Raw genomic sequence first — 24,381 nt, 5'->3', positions numbered from 1 at the left:
AAAATGATCACCAATGCATCCACTATTTCTAGGGCCACTTCCTTAAGTACACTGGGATGCAGACTATCAGACCCCGGGATTTATCAGCCTTCAATCCCATCAATTTCCCTAACACAATTTCCCGCCGAATAAGGATTTCCTTCAGTTCCTCCTCCTCCTCACTAGACCCTTGGTCCCCTAGTATTTCTGGAAGGTTATTTGTGTCTTCCTTCGTGAAGACAGAACCAAAGTATTTGTTCAACTGGTCTGCCGTTTCTTTGTTCCCCATTATAAATTCACCTGAATCTGACTGCAAGGGACCTACGTTTGTCTTCACTAATCTTTTTCTCATCACATATCTATAGAAGCTTTTGCAGTCAGTTTTTATGTTCCCAGCAAGCTTCCTCACATACTCTTTTCCCTCTCCTAATTAAACCCTTTGTCCTCCTCTGCTGAATTCTAAATTTCTCCCAGTCCTCAGGTTTGCTGCTTTTTCTGGCCAATTTATATGCCTCTTCCTTGGATTTAACACTATCCCTAATTTCCCTTGTTAGCCACGGTTGAGGCACCTTCCCCGTTTTATTTTTACTCCAGACAGGGATGTACAATTGTTGAAATTCATCCACGTAATCTATAAATGTTTGCCATTGCTTATCTACCGTCAACCCTTTAAGTATCATTCACCAGTCTATTCTAGCCAATTCACATCTCATACCATTGAAGTTACCTTTCCTTAAGTTCAGGAACCTAGTTGGGTCATGCTGGGCTGCTGTGAATGATGGGTTCTGCTTCGAGGTCAACCGTGTTGCCGATTGCCACTTGTGTGTATGTTGGGGATCAAAAAAGGTAGGGTCCAAGGTGGGTTGCTCAGGATAGTCCGTAAATCTGAGTTTGATTTGGTCCAAGTGTTTCTGGTGAATGAGCCCATTTGAAAGCTTGACCTGAAACACCCCGCTCCCCTCTTTGGCCAGTGCCGGGAAGCCACTTGGGACCTTGTCCATAATTCAATACAAATACAGGATCATTGATTTCAATCTCACGTCACACATTTGCGCCATCATGGTATGCACTTTGTTGAAGCCGCCTGCTCTCTACCTATCCATGTAGATCAGGGTGAACTAACGAGAGCCTTGTCTTAAGTGCTCTTTTCATGAGCAGTTCAGCAGGTGGGATGCCAGTGAGCGAGTGGGGTCTCGTGCGGTAGCTAAGCAGGACTCTGGATAGGCGAGTCTGCGGTGAGCCTTCAGTTACTCTCTTCAAGCCTTGCTTAATGCTTTGCACTGCTCTCTCTGCCTGACCATTAGATGCTGTTTAAAACGGGGCAGATGTGACTTGTTTGATCCTGTTACGGGTCATGAATTCTTTGAACATGGCACTGGTAAAACATGGCCCGTTGTTGCTCACCAGGACATCGGGTAAGCCGTGAGTGGCAAACATGGCCCGCAGGCTTTCAGTAGTGGCAGCGGATGTGCTAGCCGACATTATCTCACATTCAATTCACTTGGAATACACGTCTACAACCACAAAGCACATTTTACCCAAGAACGGGCCTGCATAGTCGACGTGTACCCTAGACCTCGGTTTGGAGGGCCAAGACCATAAACTTAGCGGCGTCTCCCTGGATACATTGCTTAACTGCGAGCATGTATTACATCTGTGAACGCAGGACTCTAAGTCCGCATCGATACCGGGCCACCACACGTGGGATCTGGCTATCGCTTTCATTATTACGATGCCTGGGTGGGTACTGTGGAGGTCATTGATGAAGGTGTCTCTGCCCTTCTTGGGGATCACTACTCGATTGCCCCACAGAAGGCAGTCTGCTTGTATAGACATTTCATCTTTGCAATGCTGGAGCGGCTTAATCTCTTCCTGCATCTCCACTGGGACACTGGACCAGCTCCCATGAAACACATAGCTTTTGACTAGAGATAATAAAGGGTCCTGGCTTGCCCAGGTTTTGATCTGTCGTGCAGCGAAGGGTGATTGCTCACTCAAATGCTTCCATAACCATGGCTAGATCTGTGGGCTGTGCCATTTCTACTGGGCAATGGCAGTCTACTGAGAGCATCGGCGCAGTTTTCTGTGCCTGGCCTGTGGCGGATGGCGGACAACGTGAGCGCCCATCTCTGGATGTGGGTCTCTCTGTGTTTCACTCTCTCCCTGACTCTCTCTCTCTCTCTCTCTCTCTCTCTCTCTCTCTCTCTCAGAACAGGGATATAAGTGGCTTTTGGTCAGTTTCCAATTCGAATTTTAGCCCAAACTGGTATTGATGGATTTTCTTTACTCCATAGACACAGGCTAACGCTTCTTTCTCAATCATGCTCTAGGCGCTCTCAGCCTTAGACAGACACCTGGATGCATAAGGAACCGGTTGCAATTTCCCGAAATCATTAACTTGTTGCAATACACACCCGACGCCATATGATGACGCATCACATGCTAGTACCAAACGCTTACATGGATCATACAACACAAGCAATTTGTTTGAGCATAACAATTTTCTTGCTTTTACAAAGGCATTTTCTTGGCTTTTGCCCCAAACCCATTCGTCCCCTTTTCGTAGTAAGACATGCAGTGGTTCTAACTGTGCTAAGACCCGATAAGAAGTTATCAAAGTAGTTCAGGAGTCCCAGAAACGACCGCAGCTCCGTCACATTCTGTGGCCTCAGTGCATTCTCGATCGCCTCCGTCTTCGCGTTGGTGGACCTGATGCCGTCCGCCGCAATTCCCCTTCCCAAGAGCTCCACTTCAGGCACCAGGAAATTGCACTTCAAGCATTTTAACCTGAGCGTCATGCAGTTGAGTTGACTAAGAACCTCTTCCAGGTGCTGCAGATGTTCGACTGTGTTCCGACCTGTGACCAAGATGTCGTCCTGGAAGACCGACTTCAGTAAGCTTTCCATGTTTCTCTGGAATATCGCCACCGCTGATCGGATTCCAAACAAAAAGATCTTTGTGCGTGTTGATGCAGGTGAGGGCCTTCGATGATTCCTCCAGTTCCTGCATCATGTAGGCTGACGTCAGATCCAACTTCGTGAACGTCTTTCCTCCCGCCAGCGTTGCAAAGAAGTCTTCGGCCTTTGGTAGTGGGTATTGGTCCTGCAGGGAGAAACAATTGATAGTTACTTTGTAATCGCCACAGGTTCTGACGGTGCCGTCTCCCTTGAGGACTGGGATGATAGGACTGGCCCATTTGTTGAACTCAATCGGTGAAATGATGCCCTCTCTTTGCAGTCGGTCTAGTTCGATCTCTACCCTTTCTCTCATCATGTACGGTACTGCTCTCGCATTGTGATGGATGGGTCGCGCTCCCGGAATTAGGTGGATCTGCACTTTTGCTCCTTGGAATTTCCTGATGCCTGGTTTAAACAGCGAAGGAAATTTGCTCAAGACCTGGGCACAAGAAGTGTCGTCAGCGGGCGAAAGCGCTCCGACATCGTCCCAGTTCCGGCGTATCTTTCTCAGCCAGCTCCTGTCGAGCAGCGTGGGACCATCGTCCGGTACCACCCAGAGTGGTAGCTTGTGCACCGCTCCATCGTAGGAGATCTTTACGGCAGCACTGCCGATTACAGGAATCAGTTCTTTTGTGTAAGTTCTTAGTTTCGTGTGAACTGGAGTTAAGACTGGCCTTGAGGCTTTGTTGCACCACAATCTTTCAAAAGTCTTTTTGCCCATGGTGGACTGGCTTGCATCCGTGTCCAGCTCCATTGACACCGGGAGTCCATTTAGTTCAACATTCGGCATTGTCAGGGGACAATTTGTGGTGAATGTGTGCACCCCATGTACCTCTGCCTCCTCGGTCTGAGGCTCTGGTTCGTCGTGATCCTCCATGGATCTGTCCTGCTCTGCAACATGGTGGTTTGCAGGTTTAACAGGATTAGCAGCTCGCCTGCACACTCGTTGGAGGTGTCCCATTGTTCCACAGCCCTTGCAAACGTACCCTTTGAATCGCATGAATGAAACTGATGATCACCCCCGCAGCGCCAACAAGGTGTTAATGGCCTTGCATTCATCACCCTTGATGGTGCACTCTGAGACAACGGCGGACGTGCACCTGCAGGTATGTGTGACCTGCCCTGTGCGTTACGATTTGAAAATAGCATCACTTTGTTCACAGTACTTGTAGCAGTATTTGTGTGCTGCGAGATTTGCTTCATATTGTTACTGGTGGCAATGAAAGCCTGGGCTATCGTTATGGCCTTACTCAAGGTTGGGGTCTCTACAGTCAAAAGTTTGCGAAGTATGGTTTCGTGGCCAATGCCAAGTACGAACAAGTCTCTGAGCATGTGCTCCAAATGTCCTTCAAATTTGCAATGTACTGCAAGGCGTCTTAGCTCAGCGACATAACTCACCACTTCCTGACCTTCAGACCTTTTGTAGATGTAGAACCGGTACCTCGCTATCAGAACGCTTTCCTTCTGGTTCAAATGCTCTCGGACCAGTGTGCAGAAATTGGCGTACGATTTCTCCGTGGGTTTCGCTGGAGTGAGCAGATTCTTCATGAGGCCATACGTTGATGCCCCACAGACGGTGAGGAGGATCGCCTTTCGTTTGGCAGCATTCTCTTCCCCATCTAGCTCATTGGCCACAGAGTATTGGTCGAGTCGCTCCACAAAGGTTTCCCAATCATCTCCCACCGAGAATTTCTCCAGGATGCCCACTGTTCTCTGCATCTTTTGGGTTCACTATCTGTATCTCATCGCCAGTTGTTATGTATGGAGAAAGAGTCAGACTGAACACTGTGAGCTCAAAGTAAAGTGTGACCGTAGTCTTTTATTGCAGGTCTCCAGAGTGCCTCTCCAATCTGTGAGGCCTCCTTAAATACCTGTGCTCCCAAGGGATTATGGGATCCAGTGGATGAGCCCTCTGGTGGCTGTGCAGAGTAAATACACGTTTACATATATAACATTCTCTTTCCCCAGTAAATTATCAACTCTCTGGCAAATGTGGTGCTGTATTTTTTTTTTAGTGTCGCCTGGTCCAAAAAAAATGAATGAAGTGCCATTTTATATAATCTACTTTAAAATACAACAGTATTGTCCTCTGCAGAGTGAAACATATCTGGGTCATGATACATGGATGGTCACAGGCTACTCGCCAATACAGATTGTGTTTTGTATATACTGGTGTATAGTACTACTGGTATATGGTACTATAGATACGCAGTTAACATAGAGGTATACTTAGAAAACTTAATATACAAATGTATATTATGTGCACTAAATATTATCGGACAACCTGATTACGCAACAAGTTGAATATATTTTATCACAATAGTGCCTATTGCAGCTTTTGATCGCAGGGTTTTACTGTGTTAGCAGTGATCAGTTATCGTCCTTTCTCCAGTATTTGGAGCTTTCAAGGAATATTTCAACCAGATATTTTGTAACCTCAGTGTTCTATTGGACCCCAAGCTGAATCTCCAAACCCGTATTCTATCCATCACGATGACCGCTTATTTGCACGTTCATAACGTCATCTGTCTCCCCCTCTCACTCAGCCCATCTGCTACTGAAACCCTCACTTCATGCCTTTGTCACCTCCAAACTCAACTACTGCATTGCTGTTTGGCAAGCCTCCATTCTCCAATCTTTTGTAACTTCAGCTCATCCACATTCTGGCCTATTAAAGGGATACTGCCTCCAGGAACAACCCTGTTTGCTAATACCTGCGGACAAAGGGGAGATTAATTGGAAATAGCAACACAATTCTGTTCAAAACCTATTTTTGTGTAAATAATACATTGAGAAAGACAGCAAATTAGCCATCTGTATCCTGTCCCTCACGTATCCTATCTCTGCTCCTCAATACCTAATTCTCATCCTTGTGTTTAAATCCCTACCTCTGTAATCTCCTCCAGCACTATAACAATACCTGCCCGCCCCCTCCACCCCCCCCCCATCCCAAATTCACAATCACTCTGGTATCTTATGCATTCTTCCCTCCCATCATAGAAACATAGAAACATAGAAAATAGGTGCAGGGGTAGGCCATTCGGCCCTTCGAGCCTGCACCGCCATTCAATAAGATCATGGCTGATCATTTCCTCAGTACCCCTTTCCTACTTTCTCACCATACCCCTTGATCCCTTTAACCGTAAGGGTCATATCTAACTCCCTCTTGAATATATCTAACGAACTGGCATCAACAACTCTCTGCGGTAGAGAATTCCATAGATTAACAATTCTGAGTGAAGAAATTTCTCCTCATCTCCGTCCCTAAATGGCTTACCCCTTATCCTTAGACTGTGACCCCTGGTTCTGGACTTCCCCAACATCGGGAACATTCTTCCTGCATCTAACCTGTCCAATCCCGTCAGAATTTTATATGTTTCAATGAGATCCCCTCTCATCCTTCTAAACTCCAGTGAATATAAGCCGAGTCGATCCAAGCTTTCTTCATATGTCAGTCCTGCCCCCGGGAATCAGTCTGGTGAATCTTCGCTGCACTCCCTCAATAGTCCTTCCTCAGATTAGGAGACCAAAACTGAACACAATATCCCAGGTGAGGCCTCACCAAGGCTCTGTACAACTGCAGTAAGACTTCCCTGCTTCTATACTCAAATCTCCTAGCTATGAAGGCTATCTCGTCATTTGCCTTCTTCACCGCCTGCTGTACCTGCATGCCAACTTTCAATGACTGATGAACCATGACACCCAGGTCTCGTTGCACCTCCCCTTTTCCTAATCTGCCGCCATTCAGATAATATTCTGCCTTCATGTTTTTGCCACCAAAGTGGATAACCTCACATTTATCCACATTATACTGCATCTGCCATGCATTTGCCCACTCAACTAACCTGTCCAAGTCAACCTGCAGCCTCTTGGCTTCCTCCTCACAGTTCACACCGCCACCCAGCTTAGTGTCATCTGCAAACCTGGTGATATTACACTCAATTCCTTCATCTAAATCATTGATGTATATTGTAATTAACTGGGGGTCCCAGCACTGAGCCCTGCGGCACTCCACTAGTCACTGCCTGCCATTCTGAAAAGGACCCGTTTATCCCGACTCTCTGCTTCCTGTCTGCCAAGCAGTTTTCTATCCACGTCAGTACATTATCCCCAATACCATGTGCTTTAATTTTGCACACCAATCTCTTGTGTGGGACCTTGTCAAAAGCCTTTTGAAAGTCCTCCCTTGTCCACTCTACTAGTTACATCCTCAAAAAATTTTAGAAGATTTGTCAAGCATGATTTCCCTTTCATAAATCCATGCTGACTTGGACTGATCCTGTCATTGCTTTCCAAATGTGCTGCTATTGCATCTTTAATAATTGATTCGAACATTTTCCCCACTACTGATGTCAGGCTAACCGGTCTATAATTACCTGTTTTCTCTCTCCCTCCTTTTTTAAAAAATGGGGTTACATTAGCTATCCTCCAGTCCATAGGAACTGATCCAGAGTATATTGAATGTTGTAAAATGACCAATGCATCCACTATTTCTAGGGCCACTTCCTTAAGTACTCTGGGATGCAGACTATCAGGCACTGGATTTATCGGCCTTCAATCCCATCAATTTCCCTAACACAATTTCCTGACTAATAAGGATTTCCTTCAGTTCCTCCTTCTTGCTAGACCCTCGGTCCCCTAGTATTTCCGGAAGGTTATTTGTGTCTTCCTTCGTGAAGACAGAACCAAAGTATTTATTCAACTGGTCTGCCATTTCATTGTTCCCCATTATAAATTCACCTGAATCTGACTGCAAGGGACCTACGTTTGTCTTCACTAATCTTTTTCTCTTCACATATCTATAGAAGCTTTTGCAGTCAGTATTTCTGTTCCCAGCAAGCTTCCTCTCATTCTCTATTTTCCCCTTCCTAATTAAACCCTTTGTCCTCCTCTGCTGAATTCTACATTTCTCCCAGTTCTCAGATTTGCTGCTTTTTCTGGCCAATTTATATGCCTCTTCCTTGGATTTAACACGATCCCTAATTTCCTTTGTTAGCTACAGTTGAGCCACTTCCCCGTTTTATTTTTACTCCAGACAGGGATGTACAATTGTTGAAGTTCATCCGTGTGATCTTTAAATGTTTGCCATTGCCTATCCACCATCAACCCTTTAAGTATCATTCGCCAGTCTATTCTAGCCAATTCACGTCTCATACCATCGAAGTTATCTTTCCTTAAGTTCAGGACCCTAGTCTCTGAATTAACTGTGTCACTCTCCATCTTAATAAAGAATTCTACCATATTATGGTCACTCTTCCCCAAGGGGCCTCGCACAAGATTGCTAATTAGACCTTTCTCATTACACATCACCCAGTATAGGATGGCCAGCCCTCTAGTTGGTTCCTCGACATATTGGTTTAGAAAACCATCCTTAATACACTCCAGGAAATCGTCCTCCACTGTATTGCTACCAGTTTGGTTAGCCCAATCTATATGTAGATTAAAGTCGCCCATGATAACTGCTGTACCTTTATTGCTGCATCCCTAATTTCTTGTTTGATGCTGTCACCAACCTCACTACTACTGTTTAGTGGTCTGTACACAACTCCCACTAGTGTTTTCTGCCTTTGGTATTCCGCAGCTCTACCCATACAGATTCCACATCATCCAAGCTAATGTCCTTCCTTACTATTGCGTTCATTTCCTCTTTAACCAGCCAACACTACCCCACCTCCTTTTCCTTTCTGTCTAACCTTCCTGAATGTTGAATAACCCTGAATGTTGAGTTCCCAGCCTTAGTCACCCTGGAGCCATGTCTCCGTAATCCTAATTATATCATATTCGTTAATGGCTGCCTGCGTAGTTAATTTGTCTACCTTATTATGAATACTCCTCGCATTGAGGCACAGAGCCTTCAGACTTGTCTTTTTAACACACTTTGTCCCTTTAGAATTTTGCTGTAATGTGGCCCTTTTTGATTTTTGCCTTGGGTTTCTCTGCCCTCCACTTTTACTTTTCTTCGTTCTATCTTTTGCTTCTGCCCCATTTTACGTCCCTGTGTCTCCTTGCATAGGTTCCCATCCCCCTGCCATATTAGTTTAACCCCCATAAACTTTAACTGGCACCAAGGTGATCGGTACCATTGATGTCTGAGCTGCACACACACAGCAGTGTGTCAGTGCTGTCACTCACATCAACTTTCTTTCAGGAAAATCGTTCAGATATCAACTCCTCACTTACTGCAACAAATTAAGGCTGTTCAAGATGCATCATGGAGCCACATCAAGAAACTAAACCAGCTGTTTATGGAATTGTTCATCAGGCCAAATCTAGATGAAATTGGAGTATTTATTTGGAAAAAAATTAAGACACTTAGTTTAGGTGGCATTTGTGCAAATAAAATGCCTCAAGACCATATGTTCAAAAAAATGAGCCCCAAGTAATTTTTTTTTCCTCTTAAGTTTGAATACAAACCTCAGTGTTTTATTTAAAAGTTGGATTTAGAAAAGTGACCCAAAAGAACCATCGAACATACGAAAATGACAGACAGGAAAAGCTGAGGCGTGATCACGGTCCTTAATACTCCCACCCACTAGTAGTTAAGTAAGCCTCTGGGAGAGGAAAAACCTAGGCTAATTCAGGGATGAAACTAAAACTCTGGGAAATTCCTCTTCAACCCGCAAAGCAATGCAAAATAAATGGTGAAAGTACTTACTGATGGACTTGATGGCTACAATTTGCACTTGTAAAACTAACAACCATCTGCAATTTCTCTGTAGCGTAGTCTACAAACTGGCGCTTGAAAGCTCTCTCCTTTGCCTTTGTTGTCCATGTCAAACGTTCATACATGTATAATATACTGTAGGGACTTAGAGCAATAGCTATAAGCCTCCAGCCCACAGCTCTGAAAATCTATGGCAAGAATCATGAGAAAATATGAATTTACAATCACACCGCACTATTTATAAAATAATACTGTAAATCTGATAAACAAATTACACCTTCGCCCACAAAATATGATAGGAAGAGATTTAGATTTTGTCTGCCTATCTAGGCTAAAAGTCTTGGGTGAGCCCCCATGCACTGTTTTTTTTATATAATAGCTTAACTATTCATTATTAAATGTTTCTGCTGCTCTTTCAATTATTGGTAGAATGAAAATCCTATAACCAGCAGCACCTTATTTCTTGAACTGTTACAATATAAATAGAGACTATGGGGGAGAAATTTGGGAGCGCTAAAAGTTTGTAAGATTAGCGCCAGACATTAATGGTTTTAAACTTTTTCAAAAAATTGGCGGTTGCGCTCCAGGAAGGAAATCAGGCACTCCACTTCCTTCCTGGAGCGATCAGTAGCAGGCGGGGCGGTGAGTGGAGTAGTGCTGTACACTGGGCCGTGCAGCACTACCACGTTCAAAGGCTCCTTCCCTTCCTGGTAGGCATGCTTTCAGCCAGCTAGACCCTACTCTCCAAAATTCCCTCCTTTAAGGCTCTCTTTAAAACCCACCTCTTTGACCAAACTTTTGGTCACCCCCTCCTAATATCTCTTCTGCCTCAGCATCCATTTTTGTCTGTTCCTTCTATGAAGTGCCTTGGGATATTTTTCAACGCTAAAGACACTATGTTTAGCGAGACCTCTGATAAGTCACACAGCGAAGAGTAACATTAGAGGGCAGATGTGCTGCAGTGACTTACACATGTATACTGCTGACATCAGTTATGAAAGCATTCATTAATTGTTTTCATACAGATGACTATAACTCGATATTCCAGTTGAGATGAAAATTGGGTACTTCCTATAACTGGTGGCCAAAACATAATGGCAGTTTTACCCCCCCGTGGCAAGTTGAACATCTACTCTATTGTATGTCGGTGCACATCAGAATATTTTCCTTTCACTTGTTTTAAGCTCTATTTTGGAATCACACGAAGAGATCCTTCATTCAAGCTTCGATGTCTCCTTGAATAATGGGAAGCTAGAAAAGCGAATGTGGGAGGCAATTCTGTTAATTAACCATCCAGCACCACACATTTGCCTTCGGAGCCTTCTATTATCTACATTTGCAGGAATGTTGAAATGAAAAACCATTCTCTATGGTCTAATTTGTAAAGTTTATTGTGGCTAATGGAGCTAAATCACCTTATTGTGGGTTATTTCCCTGTCAAATTGGCTCTAGTTAGCATGGTCCAATATAACTAAATGTCCGCCTTTGTTTGGTAACAAATTAGTTTTTATTTTTACCAAAAAGTGTGAACACATCAATGATTTTTCTAAGCACACTATTAAACATTGTACCATGAAATTCCATTAAAATGCGAATCTTTATTGTCTTATCAATTCAGCTGGACTAGAAAGATGGATACAACCAGGCAGTAAAGATGAAACGTACCTGTTACTAAGGCTTTTTAAGACAAGAAAAAGGTAATGAGTTACTGTATGCTATATAAAAAATAATTCTTGGAGGGTGGGGAGGGGTGGGGAGTGAGTTCTGGTGGGTCAAGAATTACACTGTTGGAACACTTCAATCTCCAGGTTTTAGGAATGAAAAAATGGTGTCATTTTACAAAGACTCTGTACTTCAAGCAAGGGTACTGCAATGGGACAAAGAGGGTTTTGTATAAATCTGTTTTATATAATACAGCGTTCCAAAGATAGCATTGTGTTTTCTCCAGAACAGAAGGTCAGTCAGCAATACTGGAGGATTGTATCATTGTGACCTGATATTAAACAGTTTGTACTGGACGCAATGCACAAAGAATCTTTGTAAACATTGTAATGTATGCTCCTTTTTTCCATCTTTAGAGAAACTGATTTCATATTACAAAGTTGGGGGAGGAGCGGCTTGTGTACTTTCCTAATTTGTTTCACAAAGTAATGATTAGGTCATTCATTCAACCCACTCAATGTAACTGATAATGAATGAACAATAGTTAGTCATTTGAATCACCAGGCAAATAATTTTAAATTATTGAGAACGTGGTACAAATCAAGACACACTCAAGCTTAAGACTCCCAATTTTATTTAATTTGCGTAAAAGGTACAGTTCTCTGCAATTAGACGTTTTAGCTGGTCAACTTGCAACCACATCACCTCTCTGTTAGCAGAATTACAGACACTGCTATCACTTTGACTAACAAAATATGACGTGTTATCCTAACCTATGGAGAATGTGGATTTAACTAAATACTGACTTTTGAGAACCCACCTAATGGTTCATCTTTAGGGACCTCTAAGGAGTTGGTTGTGGTGTTTTTTTAATGAAACCTTTCCTACACAATTCTTTTTCAAATCTATAATTCATAAACTAGCAAGCATAGAAACATAGAAAATAGGTGCAGGAGTAGGCCATTCGGCCCTTCAAGCCTGCACCGCCATTCAATGAGTTCATGGCTGAACATGCAACTTCAGTACCCCATTCCTGCTTTCTCGCCATACCCCTTGATCCCCCTAGTAGTAAGGACTACATCTAACTCCTTTTTGAATATATTTAGTGAATTGGCCTCAACAACTTTCTGTGGCAGAGAATTCCACAGGTTCACTACTCTCTGGGTGAGGAAGTTTCTCCTCATCTCGGTCCTAAATGGCTTACCCCTTATCCTTAAACTGTGACTTCCCCAACCTAGGGAACATTCTTCCTGCATCTAACCTGTCTAAACCCGTCAGAATTTTAAACTTTTCTATGAGATCCCCTCTCATTCTTCTGAACTCCAGTGAATACAAGCCCAGTTGATCCAGTTTTTCTTGATATGTCAGTCCCGTCATCCCTGGAATCAGTCTGGTGAACCTTCGCTGCACTCCCTCAATAGCAAGAATGTCCTTCCTCAAGTTAGGAGACCAAAACTGTACACAATACTCCAGGTGTGGCCTCACCAAGGCCCTGTACAACCGTAGTAACATCTCCCTGCCCCTGTACTCAAATCCCCTCGCTATGAAGGCCAACATGCCATTTGCTTTCTTAACCGCCTGCTGTACCTGCATGCCAACCTTCAATGACTGATGTACCATGACACCCAGGTCTCGTTGCACCTCTCCTTTTCCTAATCTGTCACCATTCAGATAATAGTCTGTCTCTCTGTTTTTACCACCAAAATGGATAACCTCACATTTATCCACATTATACTTCATCTGCCATGCATTTGCCCACTCACCTAACCTATCCAAGTCACTCTGCAGCCTCATAGCATCCTCCTCGCAGCTCACACTGCCACCCAACTTAGTGTCATCCGCAAATTTGGAGATACTACATTTAATCCCCTCATCTAAATCATTAATGTACAATGTAAACAGCTGGGGCTCCAGCACAGAACCTTGCAGTACCCCACTAGTCACTGCCTGACAAGCATAAACTACCAAACCACTCATAATTTCTTCACATTAATTTCAGCCGCCATTTTCCTTCTTCATTCAGAGTAATAATTGGCTAGTACCTGTATATAAAATGCTGAAATACATAAAATGACACTTAAGAAAAAAAATCCTAAACTTACCCTTGATATTTTTTTTATTTAATGTTAAATATGCCTGGAAGACATTTTGCACACACATAGGGCTAGAATTTCACCAGCCTAACACTTTAAAGGTGCTTTTTTTGTTCTTAAAATGAAATGCACAAAATTCCCCAAACCTTAAGAATGGCATTTTGAAAATATCGACAAAAAGCAGCTAGCCCTGGTGCAGTGCAAAAAAAACCCACAATGCCTAAGTTTGGCCATTTTTTGGAATGAAAAAAAAACCGCATGAGAAAAGCAGGCATTGCAGCCTCAAATGTCGGCAAGTAGGAAGACCAGCAAAAAAGGTAAGTTAAAATTTTTATTTTAAAATTTTTCTGCAGCAATTACTTAGTTAAGGGTCTTGTAAATGTGTTATGATTTTTGATTTGTTTTTTGCATATTTTTGTGTGTTTTCTCCCCTTCTATAGTCCTGCTCTTCTGTCTGGGCTCTGAGATTTCCAGCTACTGTGGACAAATTCTGGAAACAGAAAATTTCACGGCTAGATAAGTCCATTTAGAATGCCATCATGCTGTCCAAAATGTTTTAGTTGATAATGTCATTCTCTTTAAGATTCTTGTCCGAGTTGAATTTGAGATTAAGTTACTTGCCCCTCAATGATGGTGGAGCTCAGCACATGAGTGAAAAAGATAAGGCTGAAGCGTTGGCAACCATCTTCAGCCAGATGTGCCGAGTGGATGATCCATCTTGGCCTCCTCCTGAGGTCCCCACCACCACAGAAGCCAGTTTTTAGCCAATTCGATGCGATTCACTCTGCATGGTATCAAGAAATGGCTGAGCACACTGGATACAGCAAAGGCTATGGGCCCCGACAGCATCTCGGCTGTCGTGCTGCAGACTTGTGCCGCAGAAATAGCTGCGCCTCTAGCAAAGCTGTTTCAGTGCAGCTACAATGTGGAAACTGATACGTCCTTACTACACAGTATAAATGCACACGAGGCCCATGCTTGAGAGAAGGTCAGTCTGTGACCTGTCCTTTATTCCTTAGCACTCAAGTGATGAAGGTGGGTGGAGCTTCCCCTTTTATACCTGAAGGTCCAGGTTAGGAGTGTCTCCCACCTAGTGGTCGGTGTTCTCACGGTGTACAACTTAGGTCAGTTTATACATGGGTTACAATGCTGGTTGAATACATGACATCACCTCCCCCCCAAAGTCTTATTGGGATCACAGGTTGAGTCTCTCTGGTGGTTTACGCTCCCTTGTAGAGCGGCTGAATTGGGGCTCCGGTTATTGGGCGCTGGCCTGAGTGTCTGCTGTTTGCAGTGCCTCAGGCCTGTCTGGACTGCCCACAGTGACTGGGCTCTCCTCCCTTTGGTTCCGGTGTTCGGTCACCTATGGTGGAGTGAACTCTATATCGTGTTCTTCCTCTGCTTCTTCTATGGGGTTGCTGAACCTCCTTTTTGTTTGATCCACATGTTTGCGGCAGATTTGTCCATTGGTAAGTTTAACTACCAGAATCCTATTTCCCTCTTTGGCAACCACAGTGTCTGCGAGCCATTTGGGCCCTGCAGCGTAGTTGAGGACAAAAACAGGATAATTTACATCAATACATCGCGCCCTCGCATTCCTGTCATGGTAGTGATATTGTGACTGGCGCCTGCTCTCGACAATTTCTTTCATGGTGGGGTGTATAAGGGATAATCGGGTTTTGAGCGTCCTTTTCATTAGCAGCTCTGCGGGTGGAACCCCTGTGAGCGAGTGTGGTCGGGATCTATAGGCCAACAGGAGGCGTGATAAGCGGGTTTGTAGGGAACCCCCTTGGATTCTGAGCATCCCCTGTTTGATTAGCTGCACTGCTCGTTCTGCCTGGCCGTTTGAGGCCGGCTTGAACGGTGCCGTTCTAACATGGTTAATTCCATTGCCTGCCATGAAGTCCTGGAATTCAGTGCTTGTGAAGCACGGGCCATTGTCGCTGACCAAGATGTCCGGTAGACCGTGGGCGGCGAACATTGCCCGTAGACTTTCTACCGTGGCAGAGAATGTGCTTGAATTTAAAATGTCACACTCGATCCATTTGGAGTAGGCGTCTACTACAACCAAAAACATTTTCCCCATGAAAGGACCTGCGTAGTCCACATGGATGCGTGACCAAGGCTTGGCGGGCCATGGCCAGGGGCTAAGGGGGGCTTCCCTGGGCGCACGGCCCAGCTGGGCGCACGTGTTGCACCTGCGAACACAAAGTTCCAGATCTGCGTCTATCCCTGGCCACCAAACGTGTGACCTGGCAATTGCCTTCATCTTGACAATGCCCGGGTGCCCATTGTGGAGTTCTCTGATGAACACCTCTCTGCCCATCTGGGGCATGACTACGCGGTTTCCCCACAGTAGGCAATCGGCCTGAATCGAGAGTTCATCCTTGCGCCTGTGAAATGGTTTAAATTTCTCAGGGCATGCCCTGTACGTGGCTGCCCAGTCCCCATTCAGGACACATTTCTTGACTAGAGACAATAGCAGGTCTCTATTTGTCCAGACTTTAATCTGGCGGACTGTCACGGGTGAGCCTTCGCTTCCAAAAGCTTCAACAGCCATGACCATCTCAGCATCATGCTCGGTAGCCCCCTCAGTGGTGGCTAGTGGGAGCCTGCTGAGTGCATCGGCGCAGTTTTCAGTGCCCGGTCTGTGCCGAATTGTGTAGTCATAGGCAGCTAACGTGAGTGCCCACCTCTGTATGCGGGCCGATGCGTTTGCATTTATGGCCTTGTTGTCGGCCAAAAGGGACGCTAGGGGTTTGTGATCTGTCTCCAGCTCAAATTTCCTGCCAAACAGGTACTGGTGCATTTTCTTTACCGCATATACACATGCGAGCGCCTCCTTTTCTACCATCCCGTAGCCCCTTTCTGCCTGGGACAGACTCCTGGAGGCATAAGCTACCGGCTGTGACTGACCCTTGGCATTGACATGCTGCAACACACACCCGACACCATAGGACGACGCATCGCACATTAACACAAGTTTCTTACATGGGTCATATAGCGTTACCAGATTGTTGGAACATAACAAATTGCGTGCTCTATTAAAAGCCCTTTCCTGGCTGTCCCCCCAGACCCAAATTGCGTAGGAGCACGTGTAGCGGCTCTAGCAGCGTGCTCAATTTGGGAAGAAAGTTACCAAAATAGTTCAGGAGCCCCAGGAACGAACGCAGCTCCGTCGTGTTACGGGGTCTGGGTGCTCTCTGGATCGCTTCCGTCTTGGATACAGTAGGGCTGATCCCGTCTGCTGCTACCCTCATCCCCAGGAATTCTACCTCTGGAGCTAGGAAGACGCACTTCGCCTTTTTCAGTCGCAGACCTACCCGGTCCAGTCTGCGTAGCACCTCCTCCAGGTTGCGGAGGTGTTCTTCAGTATTGTAACCCGTAATGAGGATGTCGTCCTGAAAAACCACCGTCCCTGGAATCGACTTGAGGAGGCTTTCCATATTTCGTTGGAAGATCGCGGCGGCCGAGCGAATCCCGAACGGACATCTGTTGTACTCAAACAACCCCTTGTGTGTCGTGATGGTGGTCAGCTTCTTCGACTCACTCGCCAGCTCCTGGGTCATGTAAGCTGAGGTCAGGTCCAATTTTGAAAAAGGTTTGCCACCGGATAGCGTCGCAAAGAGGTCCTCCGCTCTCGGTAGCGGGTACTGGTCTTGGAGTGACACCCGATTGATGGTGGCCTTGTAATCGCCACATATCCTGACCGACCCATCCGCCTTGAGCACCGGCACAATCGGGCTCGCCCAGTCACTGAATTCGACTGGCGAGATGATGCCTTCCCTCAATAGGCGGTCCAATTCGCCTTCTATCTTTTCCCGCATCACGTACGGCACCGCTCTGGCCTTGTGGTGTACTGGTCTGGCGTCCGGGTTTATGTGAATCACTACCTTGGCCCCCATGAAAGTGCCAATGCCGGGTTGAAATAATGAGTCAAATTTGTCCAGGACCTGTGAGCATGATACTCGCTCCACAGAGGAAATTGCATTGACATCGCCCCATTTCCAGTTCATGACAGCAAGCCAACTCCTCCCCAGTAGTGCGGGACCATCCCCTGGGACAATCCAGAGTGGCAACCTGTTCTCCGAATCTTTGTGGGTCACGACTACCATGGCGCTGCCTAGCACCGGAATGATTTGCTTTGTGTAAGTCCGTAGCTGTGCATCAATCGCCGATAATTTTGGCCTCCTGGCCTTGGATGTCCACAACTTTTCGAACTGTTTGATACCCATCAGGGACTGTTGGCACCCGTGTCTAACTCCATTGATACTGGGATGCCATTGAGGAGCACTTTCATCATTATCGGTGGCGTCCTGGTGTAAGAGCTGTATACGTGCTCCACATGAACTCGCTGAATTTCCGCTTCCAGCAATTTCCCCCAGTGTCCATTTCTGCAATTTCTGCAGGTATTTTGCTCATCTCTGCAAACTCCGGCTGAGTGTGTGCCTCCACGCCTCCAGCATGAGTTGCGGTTTGAAACAAAAGGTCGCTTGCCAGTTGATCGTCCCTGACTGCCCCTGTTATTGTCCTTGAGTGCACCATTAACAGGTGTTGATGGCCCCATTACTGGCCGCATTGTCCCTTGCAATGGCGTGAATCGCTGTTCAGCTAGCCATTGTCTCTGTCGAACTCCCCCTCTGGGTTCGACTACATGTTGGGGCATGCCTGACTGCCCTTGTCTGCCTGGAGAACTGTGTGCTGCTTTAACAATGTTGAATCTCTGTCCCAACCATTTCTTAACACAGTACCTCTCGTCTGTTCTGCTCGTGGCCATGCTCGCGTGGTTTAAATCCCAGTTTCTTGTCGCCATTGATACATCCTTACTATACAGTATAAATGCACACGAGGCCCATGCTTGAGAGAAGGTCAGTCTGTGACCTGTCCTTTATTCCTTAGCACTCAAGTGATGAAGGTGGGTGGAGCTTCCCCTTTCATACCTGAAGGTCCAGGTTAGGAGTGTCTCCCACCTAGTGGTCAGTGTTCTCACGGTGTACAACTTGGGTCAGTTAATACATGGGTTACAATGCTGGTTGAATACATGACAGAAACGGCCCAGGTATGTACTGTCCACAAATCCAATCCAGCGAATTACCGATCTATCAATCCACTTACAATCATCAGTAAAGTCATGGAAGGTGTTGTTGACAGTTCTATCAAGCTTAACTTACTCCCCAATAACCTGCTCACCAATGCTTAGTTTGGGTTCCGCCAGGACCACTCTGCTCCAGACCTCATTACAGCCTTGGTCCAAACACAGTCAACATTATACTCAAGATAAAAGTTCACAGGGTTGGGGGTAATATATTAGCATGGATAGAGGATTGGCTGGCTAACTAACAGAAAACAGAGTCGAGATAAATGGTTGATTCTGTGGTTGGCAACCAGTAACTAGTGGGGTGCCGCAGGGATCTGTGCTGGGACCCAAACTTTTTACAATCTATATTAACGACTTGGATGAAGGGACTGAGTGTAAGGTAGCCAAGTTTGTTGACAATACAAAGATGGGAGGAAAAGCAATGTGTGAGGACAACACAAAAAATCTGCAAAAGGACATAGACAAGCTAAGTGAGTGGGCAAAAATTTGGCAGATGGAGTATAATGTTGGAAAGTGTTAGATCATGCACTTTGGCAGAAAAAAAATCAAAAAGCAAGTTATTATTTAAATGGAGAAAGATTGCAAAATGCTGCAGTACAGCGGGACCTGGGGGTACTTGTGCTTGAAACACAAAAGGATAGTATGCAGGTACAGCAAGTGATCAGGAAAGCCAATGGTATCTTGGCCTTTATTGCAAAGGGGATGGAGTATAAAAGCAGGGAAGTCTTGCTACAGCTATACAGGGTATTGGTGAGGCCACACCTGGAATACTGCGTGCAGTTTTGGTTTCCATATTTATGAAAGGATATACTTGCTTTGAAGGCAGTTCAGAGAAGGTTCACTAGGTTGATTCCGGGGATGAGGGGGTTGACTTATGAGGAAAGGTTGAGTAGGTTGGGCCTTTACTCATTGGAATTCAGAAGAATGAGAGGTGATCTTATCGAAATGTATAAGATTATGAGGGGGCTTGACAAGGTGGATGCAGAGAGGATGTTTCCACTGATGGGAGAGACTAGAACTAGAGGGCATGATGTTAGAATAAGGGGCCACCCATTTAAAACAGATTAGGAGAAATTTCTTTTCTCAGAGGGTTGTAAATCTGTGGAATTCGCTGCCTCAGAGAGCTGTGGAAACTGGGATATTGAATAAATTTAAGACAGAAATAGACAGTTTCTTAAAGGATAAGGGGTTATGGGGAGCGGGCGGGGAAGTGGAGCTGAGTCCATGATCAGATCAGCCATGATCTTATTGAATGGCTGAGCAGGCTCAAGGGGCCGTATGGCCTATTCCTGTTCCTATATCTTATGTTAATGTTCTAAAAGAGCTGAACTCCAGAGGTGAGGCGAGAGTGCCTGCCCTTGACATCAATGCAGCATTTGACTGAGTGTGGCATTAAGGAGCCCTAGTAAAATTGAAGTCAATGGGAATCAAGAGGGAAAACTCTCTATGGGCTAGAGTCATATCTGGCACAAAGGAAGATGGTTGTGGTTGTGGTTGTTGGAGGCAAATCATCACAGCCCCAAGAATTCGTTGCAGGAGTTCCTCAGGGCAATGTCCTAGGCCCAACCATCATCAGCTGCTTCATCAGCTGTCAGAAGTGGGGGTGTTTGCTGATGTTTGCACCGCGTTAAGTTCTATTCGCAACTCCTCAGATATGAAGCAGTGCATGTCCACATGCAGCAAGACCTGGATGACATTCAGGCTGGGGCTGATAAGTGCCAAGTAAATTCACGCCACACATGTGCCAGATATTCAACAGAACTACCATCACCAAATTCCCCACCATCAACATCCTGGGGGTCACCATTGACCAGAAACTTAACTGGACCAGCCACATAAATACTGTGGCTACAAGAGCAGGTCAGAGGCAGGGTATTTTATGGCAAATGTCTCACCTTCTGACTCCCCAAAGCTTTTCCACCATCTACAAGGCACAAGTCAGCAGTGTGATGGAAAACTCTCCACTTGCCTAGATGAGTGCAGCTCCAACAACACTCAAGAAGCTCGATACCATCCAGGACAAAGCAGCCCGCTTGTTTAGCACCCCATCCACTACCTTAAACATCCACTCCCTCCACCACCGGCATACCGTGGCTGCAGTGTAGCATGTACAAGATGCACTGCAGCTGTTATGTTCAGAATAACTCCACAAAACTGTATATTGTAAGCTCAAACTGTTTGTGACCTTGGTCTCTTTAATGTAACTCCAGAGTGAGGAAGCAGCATGGTAGAATGCCTTTTATACCTGCTTGTCCAAGGTGTGCAGGTGACCCTTGGGTCTCACACAGGTGTGCCCCTGGTGGTAAGTCTTACACCTTGGTAATGTTTACATGCATAACATCATTCCCCCCCCCAAAGTCTTAGATACAAGTTATTTACAAGTTGAGGCGATCCGGGACTCTGCGTTCCCGAGTTGATCGCTGGAGTTGAAGTCCTGGCATGGGTGAGTCGGTCGGATCATTGCTGCACTGCAGTGTAGTTGGTCTAATCGGACTGTCGGGCATGGTGGGTTCATCCTCATGGTTGACCGCAAGGTCGCTTGCTAGTTGGGTGTGTGTGGGTGGATCATTGATGGTAATGTCCTCTTCAAACTATTCTTGGTTGTCAGTGAACCGCAGTTTGGTCTGATCCAAGTACTTTCTGCACGTTTGTCCACTCAAAAGTTTGACAACAAACATTCTATTCCACTCCTTGGCTAACATAGTGCCAGCAACCCATTTGGGATCATGACCGTAATTAAGAACAAACACAGGGTCATTAACCTCAATGTCACGCAATACAGGCGCGCAATTGTGGTACATGTTATGCTGGTGACGCCGGGTTTCTACATGATCATTGAGATCCGGGTGGACTAAGGAGAGCCTGGTTTTGAGCGCTCTCTTCATTAGCAATTCTGCAGGGGGAACACCAATAAGCGAGTGGGGTCGCATGCGGTAGCTGAGCAGAATCCGAGATAACCGGGTCTGCAGGGAACCATCCGTCACACGTTTCAAGCTCTGCTTCATGGTTTGGACTGCCCGTTCTGCTTGACCGTTCGATGCGGGCTTAAACGGTGCAGACCTGACATGCTTGATGCCATTGCGGGTCATGAACTTGTTGAATTCTGAGCTGGTGAAACAGAGTCCATTGTCACTAACAAGAACGTTGGGCAAACCATGGGTGGCGAACATGGCCCAGAGGCTTTCAATGGTGGCAGTGGACGTACATGACGACATTATTATACATTCAATCCATATAGAGTAAGCGTCCACTGCTACGAGGATCATCTTTCCTAGAAAGGGGCCAGCGAAATTTATGTGGACCCTGGACCACGGTTTGGAGGGCCATGACCACAGACTCAATAGGGCCACCCTTGGTACATTGCTTAACTGTGAGCAAGTGTTACATTGGTGTATGCATGACTCCAATTCTGAGTCAATGCCGGGCCACCAAACGTGCGACCTGGCGATAGCCTTCATCATGACTATGCCTGGGTGGGTACTGTGAAGGTCGCGTATAAATGTTTCCCTGCCTTTTTTTGGCAAAATTACACGATTCCCCCATAGGAGGTAGTCCGAATGGATGGACATTTCATCCTTGCGTCAGTGGAACGGCTTAATTTTGTCTTGCATTTCCCCTGTAACCGCCAACCAGCTCCCATTGAGGACACAGCTTTTTACTAGTGATAGCACTGGATCCTGGCTAATCCAGGTCCTGATCTGGCGAGCCGTGATGGGTGACCCCTCGCTCTCAAAAGCATCCATTACAAGAAGCAAGTCTGCGGGTTGCGCCATTTCCACCCCAGTGGTGGGCAATGGCAACCGACTGAGGGCATCCGCACAGTTCTCAGTGCCTGGTCTGTGGCGGATTACATAATCATACGCAGATAACGTTAGTGCCCATCTTTAGATGCGGGACGAAGCATTGGTGTTAATACCTTTGCTTTCTCAGAACAACTAAATGAGCGGCTTGTGGTCGGTTTCGAGCTCAAACCGGAGTCCAAATAGGTATTGGTGCATTTTCTTAACCCCGGATGTGCATGCTACTGCATCTTTCTCAACCATACTGTAGGCTCTTTCAGCCTTAGATAAGCTTCTGGACACAAATGCAACCGGTTGCCGTTTGCCTGACCCATTGGTTTGCTGTAACACACAACCGACCCCGTACGAAGATGCATCACAAGCTAGTACAAAACTTTTACACGGGTCATACAATACAAGTAACTTGTTAGAACATAGCAGGTTTCTGGCCTCGTTACAGGCTGTCTCTTGAGATTTACCCCAAACCCAGTCGTCACCCTTGTGTAGCAATAAATGCACAGGTTCCAACAAAGTGCTCAAGCCCGGTAGAAAGTTATCAAAATAGTTGAGGAGTCCCAGGAACGAACACAGCTCCAGCATATTCTATGGTCTGGGTGCATTCTTGATGGTCTCCGTCTTGGAGTCCGTGGGTCTGATGCCGTCCGCCGCAATCTTTCTCCCCAGAAATTCGACCTCTGGTGCCAGGAAAACACACTTGGAGCGTTTCAGCCTGAGTCCTACTCTGTCCAGTCGCTTGAGAACCTCTTCCAGGTTGTGCAAGTGTTCGGTGGTGTTGCGGCCAGTGATCAAGATGTCGTCTTGAAACACCACGGTGCGCGGAACCGATTTCAGCAGACTCTCCATGTTCCTCTGGAAGATGGCCACAACCGAGCGAATCCCAAAGGTATGTGGTATGTGAACAGTCCTCTGTGCGTGTTGATGCACGTCAATTTTTTTGAAGGTTCAGCCAGCTCCTGTGTCATGTAAGCAGAGGTTAGATCCAGCTTGGTGAACGACTTCCCCCCTGCTAGCATTGCAAACAGGTCACCTGCTTTGGGTAGTGGGTACTGGTCCTGTAACGAGACTTGGTTGATCGTTACTTTTTGTTCCCTGCAGATTCTGACCATCCCGTCGGTTTTCAACACTGAAACAATTGGACTGGCCCACTCATTGAACTCGACTGACGATATGATCCCCCCCTCGTTGAAGTCTGTCCAGTTCGATCTCGACTTTCTCTCGCATCATATATGGAACCGCTCGGGCCTTGTGATGAACGGGTCGTGCATCAGGGACTAGATGGATCTGCACTTTGGCGTCTGTGAAGTTGCCGATGCCTGGCTCGAATAACGACGGGAATTTGTTTAGCACTTGGGCGTACGAGGCATCATCCACCGAATACAGTGCTTTGATGTCATCCCAGTTCCATCGGATCTTTCCTAGCCAGCTTCTGCCGAACAGCATTGGGCCATCACCTGGTACTATCCATAGTGGTAAATCATGCACAGCTCCATCGTACGATACCTTCACTGCTGCACTGCCAATGACTGGTATGAACTCTTTGGTGTAAGTGCGCAGCTTGGTGTGGATCGGGCTTAGTTTTGGCCTTTGTGCCTTGTTGCCCCACAGTTTCTCAAAAGCCTTCTGGCTCATAATTGACTGACTCGCCCCCGTGTCTAATTCCATGGAAACTGGAATGCCATTTAATTTGACTTTTAACATTATCGAAGGGCTTTTGGTGGTGAAGGTGTGTACCCCATACAATTCCTTTTCAGCCTCAGGTTGAGTTGCCTCTCTTAGTCGTTCAATGTGATCCGTGCTGGATCGGTCATCTTCTGCCGACTCTGCCACGTGGTGAGTCGCAGCACGTCTGCACATTTGCTGGAGGTGCCCCATTGTTCCACAGCCCTTGCTTGTGAATCAACATTGATGGGCTCGATGATTACCCCTTCAGCACCAACATGGCGCTAACAGATTTGCATTCACGCCCCACGGCGGACTCAGTCATCCTAGGTCTGGCCTCTGCGGGCGTGGAGGCCCTGCCATGTACAGTTCTGCCTGCTGAAGGCGTTATTTTATGCACAGTACTTGCCGGTGAGTTCCGATGCTGCAATGATATCTGTTTAGTTTATCGTTTGTGGACATAAAAGCC

At 46.0% G+C, this 24,381-nt stretch overlaps 1 long non-coding RNA gene across 1 annotated transcript in view; it reads left to right on the top strand.

The window, feature by feature from the left end:
* Positions 1-24,381, top strand: part of LOC139278807 (uncharacterized) — a 40,099-nt gene that overhangs the window by 5,354 nt on the left and 10,364 nt on the right. The window contains exon 2 of the long non-coding RNA XR_011596352.1: positions 11,219-11,297. This is a non-coding gene — a long non-coding RNA (uncharacterized lncRNA). The remainder of the gene's footprint in view (positions 1-11,218; positions 11,298-24,381) is intronic.

Source organism: Pristiophorus japonicus, chromosome 13, assembly GCF_044704955.1.
Source record: "Pristiophorus japonicus isolate sPriJap1 chromosome 13, sPriJap1.hap1, whole genome shotgun sequence".
Lineage (NCBI taxonomy): Eukaryota > Metazoa > Chordata > Chondrichthyes > Pristiophoridae > Pristiophorus > Pristiophorus japonicus.
Note: the sequence above shows the minus strand (reverse complement) of the source record. Positions and strands in the feature narration are given on the sequence as shown.